The following is a 21,317-nucleotide window of genomic DNA, read 5'->3' as shown; positions in this document are numbered from 1 at the left end:
TGTCTATATTTATCTGGGAGATTATTTCTGTTTTGAAATTTTCTAGAGCCTCATGCATCTACTTTGTTACTTCCTGTGCTATCAATTCAGGGTGTCCACGTGGTTTCTTATCAGAGTTTTCCACCTCATTTCCTCCAGAATTTCCTTTTTGTGATGTGGAAGCCTGTGTTTATGCCTTTCTTAAGTGTCTTCTCATTTTTGTTTTTGGTACTGTCCTTGATTTAATTCCTTGGTTGATATTTCAAGATTGCTTAATGTAGGTATCTTTGTTGCTTGTGTTTAAAACCCTTGTGGAATGATCCACTTTCAGAGGTGTCTTCTAGATATGGCTTGTGTTTGGGTTTTGAGACTCTAATGACTCTGAAGCTATTATATTTTTCTTATACCAGGAAGGAAAACTAATTATATCAATCACAACATGTTAGCCCAAATGATATAGTCAGCCATACCATAGCATCAAGCAGAGCTTAGAAAATGACAATTTGTGGTAGTTATTAATCTATCACTTTTAACTATATGAGTTAAATTAAAACCAAAGACCAACCCAACATAAGTTTATAATGAATAAACTCTTCAAAATAGCATCTTTCACCTCAGGTGGGGAGCTAAAAGGAGTTGGGGAGGGAGGGACAGGTAGAAAGAACAGGTAAGATTAGCGGTGAGGCCAGAAGACACAGGAAGATCACACAAACTCTAAGAAGTTGTTAAAGGCAAGAGAAAATGGCAGAATGAAAGAATAAAGATGTGAATAGAATCACCTAATGGCAACAGGGAGGCTAGCTACCAAATTTACTTTCCTTTAAACCTAATGATAATCAAGAGAAGGAAAAAGAGAAGAAAAGAACAGTAAGGGAGAAATCCAAATTCAGTGCAGAAAGAAACAAATGGGGAGATGAGGGGCAATGTGGGACAGTGAGAGAATGAGAGAGAGAGAAAGAAAAGATAAAAGATAGAACAGAAAGAAAAGTAAAACTTTGAAGTGTAGAAAAAAAGTAAAATTAAGAATTAAAAATATTTTTTTTTCTTTTTTGCAAATAGCAATAGAAATTATGGGCAGACAGGCAGGTCTGCCCATGCCCTACCAAGGTCCTGAGTTGCACAGAACATGCCAAATCAGCCCGATGCAGACAGGGAGGTCTGTGCAAACCCTAATGAGGCCCTGAGTCACACAGAACACACCGAATCAGCCAGCTGCAGAAAAGCTGGTCTGTGCACACCCTACTGAGGTCCTGAGTTGTGCGGAAGATGCCCAATCACCCTGCTGCAGACAGACAGGTCTGCCCACACCCTACCGAGGTCCTCAGTCCTGCGGAACACATGCCAAATCAGCCCGCTGCAGACAGGCAGGTCTGTGCATGCCCTACCAAGGTCTTGAGTCATGCAGAAGACACTGAATCACCCCACTGCAGACAGGCAGCCACCTGATTCCACACTACAAAGACGTGGAGGACAACAGACACCAGACCAAGGTATTGAGTCCCACTGTTCCCGGTCCAGAGGTAGGGGCTTCTGAGCTGTCCTCCCACTGCTCTTGGTCCAGAGGAAGGGGCTTCCCAGTCACCATCCCTCCCACTGCTCCCAGCCCAGAGGAAGGGGCTTTTGGGCCACCTTCTGTCCTGCTGCTCCTGGCCCAGAGGAAGGGGCTTCTGGGCCACCATCCCTCCCACCGCTCCCAGCACAGAGGGAGGGGATTCTGAGCCACCATCCCACTGCTCCTGGTCGAGAGGAAGGGGTTTCCCAGCCACCATCCCTCCGGCTGCTCCCAGCTCACAGGACAGGGTTTTGGGGTCACCATCCCTACTGCTTCTCCCAGCCCCTGTCCCACCTCACCCAGCTCAGAGGAGGAAATCCGTGCAGGCGCTAACAGTCCCCTGCCCCAGTCGAAATGAGAAAGCACGTAAATAAGTCTCAAAACGAGACTTCCAGATCACCTACAGAAAAGTCAAAGGGAAATGAGATGGAACACTCTGATTCTCAACCATCTGGACCCACTAAACTGCCAACAAAAGGGGATCTGGAAAAAATGAAATCAGAAATAATTTCTCAGATAACAGGAGAAATTGTGCCCCTAGTGCAACACAGGATTAATAAATCTAGAGAGGAGCTGAGGAACATGATGGAATCCCAACATAAGAAACAAATGGAATCCATAAAACAGACACAAATAGATTTCCAGGACATGAAAAACTCCATTGAAAGTCTACACAGCAGAATGAGCCAATGTGAGGACAGAATTTCAGATATAGAAGATAAGATTGCAGTTAGTGACCAGGAAAAGAAAAATTGCTTCAAAATTATAAGGGAACATGAGAAATCAATCCAGAAGCTGCTAGATGATGCAAAGAAGAATAACATAAGACTGATTGGGTTCAATGAAGAAACAGGAGAGAGTGCAGATGACATAAAAAATCTCTTCACAGAAATAATGACAGAAAACTTCCCAAGCAGGGGAAAAGAGCTTGACATACAGATAAGTGAGGCATATAGGACTCCAAAGAGCCTTGATCAAAAAAAATCTACACATAGGCATATAATTGTTAAGATTCCAGAAACACAGCAGAAGAACAAAGTTCTCCAAGCAGTCAGAGAAAAGAAACAAATCACATACAAAGGAAAGCCCATCAGAATCACAGCAGACTTCTCAACACAAACCATCAAGGCAAGAAGAGCTTGGAGTGACATATTCCAAGCCCTAAAAGAAAACAGCCTCCAACCTAGATTGATGTACCCTGCAAAACCATCTTTCAAAATGGATGGAGAAATAAGATACTTTCATGACAAAGAGCACCTTAGGAACTTTGTGAATACCAAACCAGCACTCCAAAGAATTTTACACAATATCCTAGGAACAGACATTGAGGATCACAACCCCAGGAAGCAAAGCAGAATGAACCCATCTGGCATGACAAGAAATTAAATGTAAAGGGGGAGAACCCAACAAAAAGAAAAAGTCATAGCAATGACAAGTCAATACGTTTCAGTTATAACCATCAATGTTAATGGTCTCAATTCACCAATCAAAAGAAATAGACTGGCAGAATGGGTCAAGCAGAAAAATCCAACAATATTCTGAATACAAGAAACACACTTAATTCAAAAGGAAACTCATAGACTGAAAGTTAAAGTGTGGAAAACAATACTGCATGTGACAGGAACACAAAAAAAACCCAAGAGTAGCTATCCTCTTGGCAGATCAAGTAGATTTCAAACCAACACTGATTAAGAGAGATGAAGAAGGGCACTACATCCTTGTAAAGGGAAGAATCCAAGAGGAAGAGATGACAATCATAAACATCTGTGCACCAAACACTAGTGCACCCAGCTATATAAAACAAATACTAATGGACATGAAAAGTTATCTATGCACTAATACAATTGTAGTGGGGGACCTCAACACCCCAGTGTCACAAATAGATAGATCAACTGGACTAAAAATAAGTAATGAAATACTAGAACTCAATTGAACTCTTGAACAAATGAACTCAACAGATGTTTACAGAGTCTTACACCCCACAAAATCAGAATACACATTCTTCTCAGCTGCACATGGGTCATTCTCCACAATACACCACACACTCACATAGAACATGTTTAAGTAAGTGCAAAGGAATTGAAGTTATCCCCTGTATATTATCAGACCATAGTGCAATGAAATTGGAGATCCATAGCAAAAGAAACATAAAATTTCATAAACACATGGAAATTGAACAACACACTTCTGAATAACCAATGGGTCACAGAGGAAATTAAAGAAGACATCAGACAGTTCCTTCAATTAAATGATAATGACAGTGCAACATATCGGAATCTATGGGACACAATGAAAACAGTCTTACGACAGAAATTCTTCACAGTGAATATGCATATTAGGAAAACAGAATGAGCCAATTAAACAACCTGATGCTGAACCTCAAGCTTTTAGAAAAAGAAGAGCAGGACAACCCCAAAGCTCATACAAGGGAGGAAATTATAAAGATCAGAGGAGAAATCAATGCAGTGGAGACTAAGAGAATGATACAGGAAAATCAATGAAGCCAAGAGTTGGTTCTTCGAAAGAATCAACAAAATTGACAAACCTTTAGCCAACCTTGTCAGAAAAAGGAAAGAAAAGGCCCAAATCCGTGCAATTAGGAATGAAAAGGGTGAAATGACAACAGACCCAGCAGAAATCCAGAGGATCATCAATACCTACTTCCAGAAGCTATACACCAATAAGATGGACAACACAGAAGAAATGGACAGACTCTTAGATACATACGAACTATCAAAGTTGAACGAAGAAGACCTAAAAATTTTGAACAACCCAATATCAACCAATGAAATTGAAAATATAATTAAAAATTTATCTACTAAGAAAATCCCGGGCCCTGATGGCTTCATTGCTGAATTCTACAAGACATTTAGAGAGGAACTGCTTCCACTAATGTTTAAACTCTTCAATGAAATTGAAAGGGAAGCAATACTCGCAAATTCATTCCTGGAAGCAAGCATCACCTTGATCCCCAAAGCAGAGAAAGACCCAACTGAAAAAGAGAACTATGGGCCAATCTCACTAATGTACATAGATGTAGAAATCCCTGAGAAGATACTGGCAAATAGAAGGCAGAAGATCATCAAGAAGATCATACACCCTGACCAAGTGGGATTCATCCCAGGGATGCAGCAATGGTTCAACATATGCATATCAATAAATGTAATACACTATATCAATTGAACCAAGGACAAAAACCATATGATTGTCTCAGTAGATGCAGAAAAAGCATTTGACAAAATCCAACATGCATTTATGATAAAAAAAAAAAGCTACAAAAATTGGAATAGATGGTCTCTACCTCAATCTGATAAAAGCCATCTATGAAAAACCCACAATGTCATGCTAAATGTCAAAAACTGAAATCCTTCACACTAAACTCAGGAGCAAGATAAGGATGTCCACTATCAACAGTCCTGTTCAATATATTATTGGAAACATTACCCACAGCAATTAGTCAAAAGAAAGAAAGAAAAGGAATAAAGATAGGAAATGAAGAAGTCAAATTGTCATTATTTGCAGATGATTTGATACTCTATAAAAGACACTAAGAACTCCACCAAAAGCCTTCTAGACTTAATAACCAAATTCAGTACAGTAGCTGGATACAAGGTCATCACACAAAAACCAATAGCTTTCTTCTTCACCAACAACAGACTCACTGAGAGGGAAATAGGGCAAACAATTCCTTTCACAATAGAACTCAAGAAACAGAAATACCTAGGAATCAATCTAACAAAAGAAGTCAAAGACCTCTTCTCCAAAATCTATAGCAATCTGAAAAGAGAGACTGAAGACGATAACAGAAAATGGAAAGTCATCCCTTGCTCCTGAGTCAGAAGAATCAACATATTGAAAGTGGCCATACTTCCAAAACTGCTATATAGATTCAATGCAATCCCAGTTGAAATTCCAGCAGCATACTTCACAGACATTGAGAATGCAATCCAAAAATTCATTTAGAACAAGAAGAGACCTAGAATAGCAAAAGCAATTCTAGGCAACAGAGACATGGCAGGGGCTTTCAAAACCCCCAACTTGAAACTATACTACAAAGCCACCAGGATAAAAACAGCATGGTACTGGCAAAGAACTAGATCTGAGGACTAGTGTAATGGATTATAAGATGCAGTAAAAATCCAGAAACACTCAGCTACCTCATGTTTGACAAAGGATCCAAATACCCTCACTGGGGGAAAGATAGCCTCTTTAATAAATGGTGCTGGAAAAATTGGGGTTCAACTTGCCAAAGATTAGAAATAGACCTATAATTTTTCACCATGCACTAAACTAAAATTGAAATAAATTAAATATCTAAATATTAAAACAGAAAAGCTTAATCAGTTGGAACAGAGGCTGGGTAGAACTCTTGAAGACATTGGTGTAGGAAAATATTTTATGAACAAAATGTAAGTTGCTCATGACCCAGCACAAACAATCAACAAATGTGGATCTCTTCTTGTTAAAAAGCTTCTACACAACAAGAGAAACCACCAACAGTGTGAAGAGACAACCCACAATGTGGGAAAACATTTTCACTTGCTGTTCCTCAGACAAAGGTCTAATATCTAGAATCTATAAAGAACTTAAAAAAATCAGACCTCCCAAATTTAAAGATCCAATCTAAAAATGTGCATCTGAGATGGACAGACATTTCTCAGACAAAGAAGTAGAAATAGCAAATAAACATGTGAAAAAATGTCCACCATACCTGGTCATTCAAGAGAGGCAAATAAAAACAATGCTGGGATTCCACCTCACTCCAGAAAGAATGGCTGCTATCATGAAATCAACCAATAACAAATGCTGCCAGGGTTGTGGGGAAAAAGGAACCCTGCTCCACTCCTTCTGGGAATGTAGACTGGTGCAACAACTGTGGAGATCAGTATGGAGATATCTTAAACAAGTAGGACTGGAAGTCTCATTTGACCCAGCTATTCCCCTCCTGGGTATCTTCCCCAAAGAATTTAAAAAATCACACCACAATTATATATGTGCACGCTTGTTCATAGTAGCATAATTTGAAATAGCTAAAATTTGAAGGCAGCCAATTGCACAACTGGAGACTGGATAAAGAAAATGTGTTTTTTAATAAAATGGAGTACTACTCAACCATAAAAAAGAGAAATTAGAGACATTTATAGCTCAATGGATGCACACTGAGGCAATACTTTTATGTGAAATAAATTGGAAACACATGTCAATACCAAATAGTTTCTCTAGTGTGAGAAACTGAAAGTGTAAACAAGGGTTAAAAAGTATAATAGTTAATGTGAAATAGGAAGAAAAGGGACAAAGGGGATGGGGAATTGGAATGGGTAGGGGAAAAGAAAAGGAATGGAATTAATATGAGAAAATGATAAAATAGAAACAAAGTCTTTATAAATAGGGAGGGATGGAGCAGTGGAAGGGGAAAAAATAAGAGCCAAGAGAAATTATGTAAAGGTGCAAATTTGCAATGATGAATATCACTATATTGTATACATAAAATGTACCAATAAAATTAATTAAGAAAAATAAGAAGTCCCTAGAGATTTGGAGAATATAAGACAACTTGACTAATGATGCCTTCTTTGTCTGAAGGCTCCAAGGTCATGTAATTTATAGTCAACAATCAGTCTGTGCTTCTAGTCCTTCATGCTGATTTTTCCAGACTGGCAAGCTCCTCACCTTTGCCTCCTCCATGGTTATTGGCATCTGGCAGTTCCTATGTGACTCTGTATTCACAACAAAGCTGAGGACAGAGACCCAGTCTTAACTACTGACTTGCCAGAGGATGTGCTTTTGATTCTCATCCTTGATAGAACCAGGCAGAGACACAGCATGATGTAGACTTATGGTTCTCAGTACCATTTCAAGAATCCCATCATCAGGTGTGAAGTATAAATCCTCTTCCACCTGTGGATCCCATCTGTCATTTGTTTGCTTATTTTACAGAGTGTACATTGGTTCATTTGTATCGCATTCTCCCAAAAATGGTGCAGTGGCTTCAGTGTTGTACACTGCTGTGATTCCCATGGTGAATCCCTTCATCTACAATCTGTGGAACAGGCACATGAAAAGTGCTCTGGAGAGTCTCCAAAGCAGACAAGTTTAATTTCAGGGCATGTGAAACCCATTTGCAATGTAGGTTGGAAGAAGCAACAAGAGTAAAGATATAGATGTGTAAATGATGCCTCATGGTTCATGTCAGTTTTATAGTGTGTTAACTTTATTTTTCCCCCATTAAGTTTATTGGTGCATTTTAGGTATAAAATACATTTACATACATCATTGGGATCTTGTACCATTACATGAGTATCTTGGTTCTTATTTTTCTTCTCCTTCCCCTTCCCTCCATTCACCCCCTCCACCCTTCCATATTTGCAAAGATTTTGTTTCCATTTTTTCCTTTCTTCATATTTTTTCCTTCTTTCATTTCCCCTACCTTTCCCACTTCCCCTGCTCCATTAGACCTTTACTTCCTATTACACACTATCAATTATACATTTTTAAAATTAAAATATCAAGATCTAGGAGACATTACCACAGATTTTACAGAATTTAAAAGGATATAGAAAGCATATTTCAAAAATCTGTTTTGAAATAAATTTGACAACTTCTAAGAAGGACCTTGGAAGACAAATTAATGAAACTAACTCTGGAGGAAATATAAAATTTGAATAGCACCTATTAAAGAAAGTATATTCCTAGCTTGAAAACCTACTTATATGACAACAACAGGCTCATATATATTTTAACTGATAAATTATATCAAACATTTAAAGCAGAAAAAAAAGGGACAATTCTCCCCTCATTGTAGGAAATCAACATTGTGCTAATCCTAAAACTGGATAAAGATAATAGAAGAAAAAAGTATGAACATAGATAGAAATTTGTTTAACAAAACAAACTATTAGAAGTCATATCTGGCAGTAAGTAGAAAGTGATTTTGTTACAGGGATGGCAGTGTTGGTTCAGCATTGGAAGACCTATCCCCAAAATTCATAATTTTAACAGAGGAAAGGAAAAAGCCATATGATCCTGTAACTAGTTGGAGAAAAAGCATTGGATTAAATTCTACAGCTGTTCATGATAAAAGCTATCAGGAGACTAGAAGTAGAACAGAACCTTCTCAACAGATTAAAGACATGTACTCCATACTTCCAGTGAGAATGCCTTATATGAATGGAGAAGATACAATGCTTTTTCCTTAAGGTGGGGCACAAGGACAGATATGCCTACTCTGCATCTGTCCATTAAACTTTGAAACCTAGGCCCAACCAAAATATCTGGCAATAAAATGGCACAATTAGGATAGGATTGACAAAATCTTTATATGTATATGAAATGATCATCTACAGAGAAAGTACTAAGAAATCTCTAGAAGCGCCTAGAACTTGTATTTGAATTTAGCAGGATTAGAAAACATAAGGTGTATATAAAAATTCAGGTCTATGTATATTTGCTATAAATGAAGAATAGGATATTGAAATTTAAAAGTTATGTAGGAGTAAAAAGGACCTAGAAAAGGAAAAAAGAAAGGACAGTGTTGGAAGATGGAAGATATTTAGTACCTAATTTTAAGACTTCTTCTAAAGCTACAGTAATCAAGGCAGTGTTGGTATAAGAAAAGACATATAGATCATTGAAATAAAACAGAGAATCTAGAAATAGAACCACACATACATGGCCCACTGAGTTTTGAAAGATTATTTAACATTAGCATTTTATAGAATATAAACTCAATTCAAGAGCTGTGGAAACGATAGTGTTTTCAGCAAATGGCACTAGAACACCTGGTATCCATATATAAAAAATTAACCTCAGCCCTTTATTTCCATACATAAAAATAACTTAAAGGGATCTATGTACCTAAATATGAAAGCCTAAAATTATAAAACTTTAAGAAGAAATTATAAGGGAAATGTTTATGAATTTTGGGTGGGCCATATCTTCCTAGGATACAAAAACATGATGTATAAAAGAAAAAAATTGATACATGAGATTCCATCAAAATTTAAAACTTTAAATGACATCATTAAAATGAAAAGTAGTCCTTAAACAGACCGTAATTACAATGCATAAAACCTATGACCAGAATATATAAAGAACTCTTACAGATCATTAATAGACAACCCAATTAAAAAGTAGACATAAGAAGATGATAAATAGCCAGTACAGCACAAGGAAAGGTGTGCAACTCAAGAATCAGGAAAATACTAATCAGTATAATAACAAGATTGAGTTATACAATCATTAGGGAGATGAAGTTAAAAGTTTTAAAAGCCTTGTCATGACATTTTCTTTTTGTTGGATTCTCCCCCTTTGCGTTTAATTTGTCACACCCAACAGATTCATACTGCTGGGCTTCCTGGGGTTATGATCCACATTGTCTTTTCTTAGGATATTGTATAAAATTTTTTGGAGTGCTGGTTTGGTATTCATGAAATTCCTGAGGTGCTCTTGATCATGAAAGTATCTTATTTCTCCATCAATTTTGAAAGATAGTTTTGCAGGGTACATGAATCTGGATTGGAGGCTGTTTTTCTTTACAGCTTGAAATACATCACTCAAGCTTGCCTTGAGGATTTGCATTGAGAAGTCTGCTGTGATTCTGATGGGCTTTCCTTTATATGTGATTTGTTTCTTTTCTCTAAATGCTTGTAGAATTTTGTTCTTCTGTTGGATTTCTGGAATTCTAACTATTATATGTCTATGTGTAGATTTTTTTTTGCTCAAGGCTAGCTGTAGTCATATTTGCCTCACTTATGTCTATGTCAAGTTCTTTTCCCCTCCTTGGGAAGTTTTCTGCCATCACTTCTGTGAATAGTTTTTTTTTATGTCGTCTGTACTCTCTCCTCTTTCTTCATTGACTCCAATCAGTCTTATGCTATTCTTCTTTGGATCGTCTAGCAGCTGCTGGATTGATTTCTCGTGTTCCCTTTCAATTTTAAAGCAGTTTTTCTTTTCCTGGTCACTAATTGCAGTTTTATCTTCTATATCTGAAATTCTGTCCTCACATTTTTTTATTCTGATGCACAGACTTTTGATGGAGTTTTTAATCTCCTGGAAATCTGTTTGCATCTGTTGCGTGGATTGCATTTGTTTCCTATGTTGGTATTCAATCATATTCCTCAAATCCTCATTTTTTTAATGTCTCCTCTCTAGATTTATTAATCATGTCTTGCACTATAAGCACAATCTTTCCTTTTATCTGAGTAATTATTTCTGATTTTATTTTTCGCAGATCCTCTTTTGTTGCCAGTTCAGAGAGTTCAGGTGGTTGAGTATCAGATTGTTCCATCTAGTTTCCCTTTGGGGTTTCTGAAAGTGATCTGGAAGTCTGTTTTTCAGACTTATTTAAGTGTCTTCTCATTTTCCTGTTGGGAGGCTGCTCCTGGCACCTGTGCAGCTCACTTTCTCTGCCCTAGGAGCATGGAATGGCAGCAGGGGAGCTTCCTTCTGGGTGCTGGGACTGGCTCAGCTTCTCTGCCCTAGGAGCATGGAATGGCAGTGGGGGAGCTTCCTTCCAGGTGTGGGACCAGGTCACCTTCTCTCCCCAGGAGCATGGAATGGCAGCGGGGTGATCTTCCTTCCAGGTGCTGGGACTGGCTCAGCTTCTTTGCCCTAGGAGTGTGGAATGGCAGCAGGGGAGCTTCCTTCCTGGTGCTGGGACTGGCTCACCTTCTCTCTATAGTGTGTTAACTTTAATCCTGCATTGTTTCCTACCAGAATGCTGGTACATACTGTTGGGGGGGGGGTGAGCATAGAAATATTTTTAAATTGTTCAAACATTCAACTTGGGAGGCTGAAAATTTTATGGGGAATGGGGAGCATTGATGGCTGTACAAAAAAGCGAAATGCAGTTTATGCCATTGAACTATGCACTTGGAAATGGTGAATATAATATTTAATGTATACTTTTTCACAATAATGGAAATAAAATACAAATTCTGTGTTCAAAACATGATCACAGAAAACCTAGTGTTGCATGTTCTGCCTCATATATGGAAAGTAAAATTTCATCTTGAAGATAGATGGGTAGAAGCTCTGGAAAGGGGAATCGGGGTGGGAGGAAGAGTGGAGTAATGGTTCTTGGATATGAGAAATGCAAACTCTATGCATGGAGCTAAATGTCACTCTGATTACTATTTTTTGATACTGAGAATAAAACTTGGGGCCTTGCACTTGCACAGCAAGCAGTGAAACCACTAAGCTAAATCCCTGGCCCACTCTGATTACTATTAATAAGTACAATTAGTATGTGTTAATAAAAACAATAAATAATGAACATTGCACAGAAGATTCTTGCTGAAGAGAAGAAAGGTCATACTATTTAGAGGATATCCATCTCCTTCATCTCTTCTTCTTCTTCCTGCACTAGTATGAGGGAGTGCTTAGAGGTGTGGAGGATTTCTCCTGTGGCAAATTATGAGCTCTGTTCCTTGAGCCTCCAAGTTTCTGTAAGAGTCAGTGACTGGGCTGTTCCTTCAGCCCTGTAATTAGCTGGATACAATGGAGTGAGCAAGGATATTCAAAAACATTAATTCCTCATCACGAGGACCAACAGGACAGTTTGGGTTGCCAGATGGGAGGACACTAATGGGGAAATTTGCAGTTATCAGAACTGATTTTTATGTCCCTATTTATGGGAGGGTATACTAAAATCTTATTCAGTCTTAGCTTCCCACCCACACTGGTCTACTTCCAGCAGGCATCTGGACCATGAGGCAGAGTGTAGGATTCTGCAAACTGTTTTCTGATCACAATACAGGGGTTCAGAAAGTAGTGCTAAGGATGAGAGGACTAAAGCAGTAACCCCAGAATCATGAAGTGCTATCAAAAGCTTCCTAAATTTCACATGCTGAGCTTTGTGTTTTAAGCTGTTGTTTCATTTCATCTCCATATTCTCTAGCTAGAAGTGCATATATTATTACTTTACAAAAATGAAAGAGCATTGTATTGTGTAATTTTTTATTATATTGTGCTGCTAAGTAGAAGTAATTAAATGTGTGTTTGAATTGGGCTGCCTGATGACAGACACAGGGCATGTTTTGAGGAAAATCTTGGCAGATTGTCCCCATGATGACACAACCAGCCATTTTAACTTCTGTCATTCCAACAAGAGACTCCCCTTGACCTCCTTCAAAGAATGATAACAGCTGTTGATGAGGACTTCTAAAAAAGAACATTGAGCTCTCTTACTAGAAGTATAAAGTGATGTAGCCCTTAGGGAAAAATTATGGAATTTCCTAAGAAAAATAAACATAGAACTGCCATGTGAGTCTAAATTCCCTCTATGGTATGTTTATCTAAATGATCTAAAATCTGTATGTGAACTCTAGCAACGTTCTCATTATCCTAGTAGCATTATCAATAATAGCCATGATATGGAATCCAAATATTTGTGGTAAGATAAATGTATTAATGAATCTGGCATGCACACTCAATGTAACACTAATCAGGCGTAAATAGACAGAAATCATGGGATTTGCAACATGGTTGAGCCTGTCCAACACTGCATTAAGAGAAATGAAACAAGCATAGAAAGCCAAACAACGTGTGAACTCACATATAGTATGCAAAATTATCAAACTCAGGAAAATGAAGAGTAAAATAGTGGTGAATAGAGGCTGTGAGACTGGGGATTAAAGGACACAAAATTTGTCAGGAGAAATAACTTTATGAGATCTATTGTACATTGTGAATTCATAACATTTAATTTTGCATTTGTAAATCAAATCTGATGACTCCAGTCTCCAGAATGTACTAAGAAACATTACAGATCAGAAGCAAAAATATACTCTCCACTGCTGAAAAATGAGAAAAGACTTTACAAGACATTTCTACATAGAAATATAGAAACTGCAAGCACTGGAAAATATATTTATTCTTTTCTTTTCTTTTTTTATATATTTATTGGTACATTTTAGGTATAAAATACATTTACATTTATCACTGGGTGGTTGTACCTGAACATGATGTATCTTAGTTCTTATTTTTTCTCCCATTACCTCTGCACCCTTCAACCCCTCCACCCTTCCCTATTTACACAGACTTTAATTCCATTTCTCTTTTTCTTACAATTTTTCCTTTCCATTCTTCCATATCCCCTTCCCCTCCAGCCATCCCCAAACCCTTGGATATTTTCCTATTTCAAATTATCAATTATTCATTTTAATCATTTTCATCCTTATTTACACTTTCAATTTCTCACACTAGAGAAACTATTTGGTATTTACACATATGTGTCCTATTTATTTCACTTAAGAGTATGGCCTTGATATGCATCCATTTAGCTATAAATGTCTCTACTTTCTCATTCTTTATGGCTGAGTAGCACACCATTTTATAGAAAAACCACATCTTCTTTATCCAGTTTCCAGTTGATGGGCACTTGGGCTGTTTCCAAGCTTTAGCTATTACACATTGTGCAGCTATAAACGTAGGTGCACATATGTCGCTGTACTATGATTCCTTTAATCCTTTGGGGAAGATTCCCAGTAGGGGACTAGCTGGGTCAAATGGGACCTGTAATCCTAGTTCTTTGAGGTATCTCCATACTGATTTCCACAGTGGTTGCACGAGCCTACATTCCCACCAACAATGAAGAAGCGTTCCTTTCTCTCCACACCCCAGCCAACATTTATTATTGGTTGATTTCTTGATAGCAGCCATTGTTTCTGGGGTGAGGTGGAATCTCAGTGTTGTTTTCGTCTGCATCTCTCGAATGACCAGTGATGTTGAATATTTTTTCATGTATTTACTTGCTGTTTTTACTTCTTTGAGAAATATCTGTTCATTTCAGATGACCATTGTTGAATTGGGTCTTTGACTTTGGGAGGGTCTGATTTTTTTCAGTTCTTTGTATATTCTTGATAGTAGACTTTTGCCTGAGGTACAGCTGCTAAAAATTTCTTCCCACATTGTAGGTTGTCTCTTAGCTCTGTTGGTAATTTCTCTTGCAGTGCAGAAGCTTGTTCATAAGATGAGATCCCAGTTGTTGATTCTTTCTGTTAGCTCCCGTGCTACTGAAGATTTGTTCATAAAGACTTTTCCTATGCCAATGTCATCAAGAGTTCTACCTAATTTATCTTCCAGGAAGTTTAGTGTTTCTGGCTTAATATTTAGATCTTTAATCCATTTCAATCTTAGTTTAGTGCACAGTGATAGGTATGGGTCTAGTTTTAATCTTTGGCAGGTTGAAATCCAATTTTTCCAACACCATTTATTAAATAGGCGATCTTTCCTCCAATGAGGATTGTTGGCTCCTTTGTGAAAGATGAGGTGGCTGAGTATGTCTGGAGTTGTTTCTGCATCTTCTAATCTATTCCACTGATCTTTGGGTCTGTTTCTTTGCCAGTACCATGCTATTTTTATCACAGCAGCTTTGTAGTATTGTTTCAAGTTGGGCATTGTGACACCCCCAACCATGTCTCTGTTGCCTAGAATTGTTTTTGCTATTCTGTGTTTCTTCTGGTTCCAAATGAATTTTTGGATTGTTTTCTCTAGTTCTGTAAAGTATATTGTTGGAATTTCTATCAGCATTGCATTAAATCTATATAGCAGTTTTGGAAGTATGGCCATTTTCACTCTATTGCTTCTTCCTACCCAGGAACAAGGGATATCTTTCCATTTTCTTATATCCTCTTCAATCTTTTTCTTCAGAATGCTGCAGTTTTCAGTGCAGAGGTCTTTTGCTCCCTTTGTTATGTTGATGCCTAGATATTTCATTTTTTTAGATGCTATTGTAAAAGGAATTATTTCCCGAATATCTCTCTCAATGGGTCTGCTATTTGGGTATAAGACGGCTATTGTTTTTTGAGTGTTGACCTTGTATCCAGCTACTCTACTGAATCTGTCAATTAGGTCTAGAAGACTTGTGACTGAGTTTTTTGGATCTTCTAAGTAATGTATCATATCATCAGCAAATAATGACAGTTTCACTTCTTCCTTTCCTGTCTTTATTCCTTTTATTTCTTTCTCTTTTCTAATTGCTATGGCTAATGTTTCCAGAGCTATATTGAACAGGAGTAATGATACTGGGCATCCTTGTCTTGTTCCTGATTTTAGCATGAAAGTTTTCAGTTTTTGACCCTTTAGTATTATGTTGGCTGTTGGTTTTTCATAGCCTTAATCACATGGAGATAAAGGCCTTCTATTCTAATTTTCTGTAGTGTTTTTATCATCAATGGGTGTTGGATTTGATCAAATGCTTTTTCTGCATCTATTGAGATGATTGGGTGGTTTTTGTCCTTGACTCTGTAAATATAGTGTATTACATTTGTTGATTTATGGATGTTGAACCTTCCTTGCATCCTTGGGACAAATCCAACTTGTTCAGGGTGTATGATCTTTTTGATGACACTCTTTATTCTATTTGCCAGTATCTTGTTGAGGATTTGTGCATCTGTGTTCATTAGGAAGATTGGTCTGTAGCTCTCTTTTTGGGTTAGATCTTTTCCTGGTTTTGAGATCAACATAACACTTGCTTCCAGGAATGAAATTGAAAGCCCTCCTTCCCCTTCAATTTCCTTGATGAATTTAAAGAGTAATGGTGATATTTCTTCTTTAAATGTCTTGTAGAATTCAGCAGTGAAGACATCAGGACCTGGGCTTTTCTTTGTTGGTAAGTATTTTATTACATTTTCATTTCACTCATTGTAATTGGGGCGTTTAGAATTTCTATATCTTCTTCATTTAATTTCAGAAATTCATATGTATCTAAGAATCTGTCCATTTCTTACGTGTTTTCCAATTTATTAGAGTACAGGTTCTCAAAGTAGGTATTGATGATCCTCTGGATTTCTGCTGGATCTGTTGTGGCTTCACATTTTTCATTCTTAGTTGCATGGATTTGAGCCTTTCCTTTCGTTTTTGTGATGAAGTTGTCTAAAGGTTTATTGATTTTATTTATTCTTTCAAAAAACCAACTCTGATTCAGTAACTTTTGTATCATTCTCTTAGACTCCATTGCATTGATTTTTGCTGTATTCTTTATAATTTCTCTTCTTGTATGAGCTTTGTATTTGTTATGCTCTTCTTTTTCTAGGAACTTGAGTTTCTGCATTAGATTATTTAACCGAAATTTCTCTGTTGTCCTAATAAGGGCATTCACTGCTATGAATTTCCTACATAGAACTACTTTCATTGTGTCCCGCAGATTCCTGTATGTTGTACTGGCATTATCATTTACTTGTAGAAACTGTCTAATTTCTTCTTTAATTTCCTCTGTGACCTATTGGTTGTTCAGGAAGGTCTTGTTCAATTTCCATGTGTTTGTGGGTGTTCTGTGGTTTCTTATGTTATTGATCTCCAATTGTATTGCACTATGGTCTGATAATATACAGGGGATAACTTCGATTATTTTACATTTACTTAGATATATCTTATGAGCTAGCATGTGATCTATTTTGGAGAATGACCCATGTGCAGCTGAACAGAATGTGTATCCTGATTTTGCGGGGTGGAACACTCTGTAAACATCTATTAAGTCCATTTGTTCAATAGATTCGTTTAGTTCTAGAATTTCATTGTTAATTTTTTTTCTAGTTGATCTATTTGTGATAGAGGGGTGTTGAGGTCCCCCACTACAACTGTATTAGTGCTTATTTGGTTTTTCATGTCCATTAATATTTGTTTTATATAGTTGAGGGCATTTGTATTTGGTGCATATATATTTAGGATTGTCATCTCTTCCTCTTGGATTGTTCCTTTCAAAAGGATTTAGTGACCATCTTTGTCTTTTAATTAGTTTTGGTATGAAATCTACTTTGTCTGCAAATAAGATTGCTACACCTGCTTTTTTCTGGGTTCCTGTTGTGTGGAGAACTGTTTTCCATCCTTTTACTTTCAGTCTATGGATTTGCTTTTCAGTTAGGTGTGTTTTTTTTATACAGCATATTGCTGGGTTTTGCTTCTTAATCCATTCTGTCAGTCTATTTGTTTTGACTGGTGAATTGAGGCCATTAACATTGATAGTTATAATTGAGAAATATTGACTCATCCTTGTCATGATGTTATATTGTTGTTGGCTCTTTTATTTCTTATTTTCCTCCTTTTCACTTTAGTGTCTTACCTTGCAAGGTGCCTTCTCTTTGCTGAGCCTCATGGAGTTGTGACCTTCATTGTCTTTTTCTAGGATATTGCTTAAAATTGTTTGGAGTGCTGGTTTGGTGTTCGTGAAATTTCTCAGGTGTTCTTTTTCATGCAAGTATCTAATTTCCCCATCGATTTTGAAAGATAATTTTGCAGGATACAACAGTCTAGGTTGGAAGATTTTTTTTTTCTTTTAGGGCCTGAAATACTTGACTCCAGTCTCTCCTTGAGTTGAGGGTTTGTGTTGAGAAATCTGCCATGTTTCTGATGGGCTTTCCTTTGTAGGTGATTTGTTTCTTTTCTCTAACTGCCTGTAGAATTTTGTTCTTCTGTTGGGCTTCTGGGATCTTGACTATTATATGTTTAGGTGTAGATTTTTTTTTGATCATGGCTAGTTGGAGTTTTATGTGTCTCACTTATCTGTATGTCCAATTCTCTACTTGTGTCTGGAAAGTTTTCTACTTTTACATCTGTGAACAGTTTGGTTTTTTTTTGTCAATTGTACTTTCTCCTGTTTTTTCATGGGCTCCTATGGGTCTTATGTTATTCTTCTTGCATCATCTAGCAGCTGTTGGATTGATTTCTCATGATCCCTTACTATCTTTAAGAAATCTCTGTTTTCATGGTCCTTAACCCCAAATCTGTCTTCTATATCTGATATTATGTCTTTAGATTCTGTTAGTCTGCTCTGCATGCTTTCAATGGAGTTTTTAATCTCCTGAATATCTGTTTGAATCTGTTTCATGGATTCCGTTTCTTTCTTATGTTGGGCAATCATGTTTTCCATTTCTTTTTTATGCTGGGCACTCATGGCTTCCAGCATGTTTCTGATCTAATCTATTTTCTTATCTGTTTCTTCTCTAGAGCCTCTGATCATGTCTTTCACTTTGTTCACCATGTCTGTATTTATCTTGGAGATTATTTCTGTTTTGTATTTTTCTAGAGCCTCATGCTTCTGCTTTTTGTTATCCTGTGCTATCAGTTTAGGGTGTCCAAGTGGTTGCTTATCAGACTTTTCCACCTCATTTTCCCCAGAATTTTCTTTTTGTGGCATGGAAGCCTGTGTTTATGCCTTGCTTAAATGTCTTCTCATTTTTGTTTTTGGTATTGTCCTTGTTTTAATTCCTACGTTGATATTTCAAAATTGCTTAATGTAGGTATCTTTGTTGCTTGTGTTTAAAACCCTTGTGGAATGATTGCTTTTCAGAGGTGTTTTCCAGATATAGCTTGTGTTTGGGTTTTGAGACTCTAATGACTCTGAGTGTTTTTTATTTTCCTTATACCAGGAAGGAAAACTAATTAGATCAATCACAACATTTTAGCCCAAATGACATAGCAATACCACAGCATCAAGTGGAGCTTAGAAAATGATAATTTGTGGTAGTTATTAATCTATCATATTTAACTATGTGAGTTCAATTAAAACCGAGGACCAATCCAACATGTTTATAATGAATAAACTTTTCATTATAGCGTCTTTCACCTTCAGGGTGGGGAGTTAAAAGGAGTTGGGGAGGGAGGGACAGATAGATCAGGTAAGATTAGCAGTGAGATCAGAAGACACAAAAAGATCACACAAACTCTAAGAACTTGTTAAAGTCAAGAAGAAAAGGCAGAATGAAAGAACAAAGATGTGAATAGAATCACCTAACAGCAACAGGGAGGCTAGATACCAAATTTGCTTTCCTTTAACCCTAATGATAATCAAAAGAGGACAAAGAGAAGAAAAGAACAATAAGGGAGAAATCCGAATTCAGTGCAGAAAGAAACAAATGGGGAGATGAGGGGCAATGTAGGACAGTGAGAGAATGAGAGAGAGAGAAAGAAAAGATAAAAGAAAGAACAGAAAGAAAATTAAAAATTTGAAGAGTAGAAAAAAGTAAAACTTAAGAATTAAAAGTAAGAGAAAAAAGTTTTTTTTTCTTTTTTGCAAATAGCAAAAAATAAAAATTATGGGCCTCCTTCAGGGTGTGTCTCTGCTGTCACAGTGGGCACCATAGGAATCCGTGTGCAAATACGAGTCAATGAGTCTCAGCAACCCAGCAGCAGACCAAGTACAGTGGTCTGATGTGCCTTTATTGTAGTGATTCTCTTTACCTTTCTGCTGAGCTTCAGTTTTCTTCCAGAAGCCTGAGAAGCTCTCTTTCTGTTACTAACTTCTGCTCTATCTTGTGGCGCTCAGGACAAGGGTCTTTATAATCCCCTGTGCCTCTGTAGTGTGGGACCAGGTAGCAGAAAAGCCAGAAGGCCAGATGCGCATGTGTGTGGGAGTAACAGACTGGGCCTTGGAGGTGCCTGCGTGGCTAAACTGACCTCACTGTGGGGTGGACGGGGCCCAGGACTGCCGCAGAGCTTCAAGCTGTTTATCTCACTTGGCTGGTTGCAGCTGGGAGAGCCTGGAAAATATTTTTAATTAGTAATAGGGAAATCCAAATATAAATCAGAATGACGTACCACTTTACATCCAATAGCAGTTTTATTTTATTCATTAAGTTTATTGGTACATTTTAGGTATAGAATATGAGGACATTCATCATTGGGAATTTGTACCTTTACATGATATATCATGGTCTCTTTTTTCCCCATTCCTCTGCCCTCCCTTCAACTCCTCCACCCCTCCCAACTTACAAAGACTTTCTTTCCATTTTTTCCTTTTCTCATTTCACTTCCCTTCTCCTTTGGACCTTATTTCTTATTTCACATTATTCTATCATTCATTATTTCACATTATTCTATTATGCTTTTTGATCCTCATTTACACTTTGTTTCTCACACCAGAGAAACTATTTGGTATTTACACGTGTGTGTCCCATTTATTTCACTTGAGAGTATGTCATCAGTATGCATCCATTTAGCTATAAATGTCTCTAGTGGGGAAAAAGGAGTTATGTTTTTGATAACATATATAAAATATGAAGTACTGGCAAGGGTGTGAACATATTAGAAACTTTATGCGTTAAATGTGAAGTGTGTTTGACTATTCAAGATGTTAAACATAAAATGACCTCATAATTCAGTAGTTATTACCATTCCTAGATATATTAATATTAATAATGTTAATAATTATAATTAATAATATGTATTAATAATTTAAAACAAGCATGTGCATTTGGTGCTTAACCAGGTTAGTACTGAGAAAATTGTCACTGGTGATTTCTGTTATTTTGTGAACATCACAGACCATGGTTGCACAATAAAGATGACTAGGACTTCACTAAGTAATATAATGTTACAGGAGCACTGGAGCACATGCAGTCAGTCATTGACTAAAGCATCATGAAATATATGACTGTACTGAAAAAAGAAACGTGAATGGTTATGCATTGTGGGATAATTCACATCATTGAAATGTTCATTAGTGGATGAATGGATAAACAGTTTGTGCACACATGTAGTAGAATACTATTTATCCCTACAAATCTGAGCAATTTTACATTACCAAATAAAGGTGTCTAAAAATGAGGAAGAGAAAGGAGGGAATAAAGGAGGACATAAACATAGAAAGCATAGAAGAAACTTAAAAGCAAGGAAGAAAAGGGAGGGATGACAAGGGCAAATGGGGAAGAAGAAAGAAGGAAAAGAAAGGAGGAGAGGAAAAAGATAATCTTTTTTTCTTTTTTTTTAAAGATAATTTTCTTAAAGACTACAGCAACATCTTGGAGATAAACTAGTCATGATATCACTATGAAACAAATAAAAAAATCTC

General features: G+C 37.1%; 1 long non-coding RNA gene across 1 annotated transcript in view; it reads left to right on the top strand.

The window, feature by feature from the left end:
* The window catches only part of LOC147820492 (uncharacterized), a 64,680-nt gene that overhangs the window by 33,893 nt on the left and 9,470 nt on the right, over window positions 1-21,317 (top strand). Inside the window, exon 3 of the long non-coding RNA XR_015448459.1 lies at window positions 16,100-16,142. This is a non-coding gene — a long non-coding RNA (uncharacterized LOC147820492). The remainder of the gene's footprint in view (window positions 1-16,099; window positions 16,143-21,317) is intronic.

This window comes from Heterocephalus glaber, unplaced genomic scaffold, assembly GCF_053883595.1.
Source record: "Heterocephalus glaber isolate CG9 unplaced genomic scaffold, H.glaber_assembly_v1.0 deba00001868, whole genome shotgun sequence".
Lineage (NCBI taxonomy): Eukaryota > Metazoa > Chordata > Mammalia > Rodentia > Bathyergidae > Heterocephalus > Heterocephalus glaber.
Note: the sequence above shows the minus strand (reverse complement) of the source record. Positions and strands in the feature narration are given on the sequence as shown.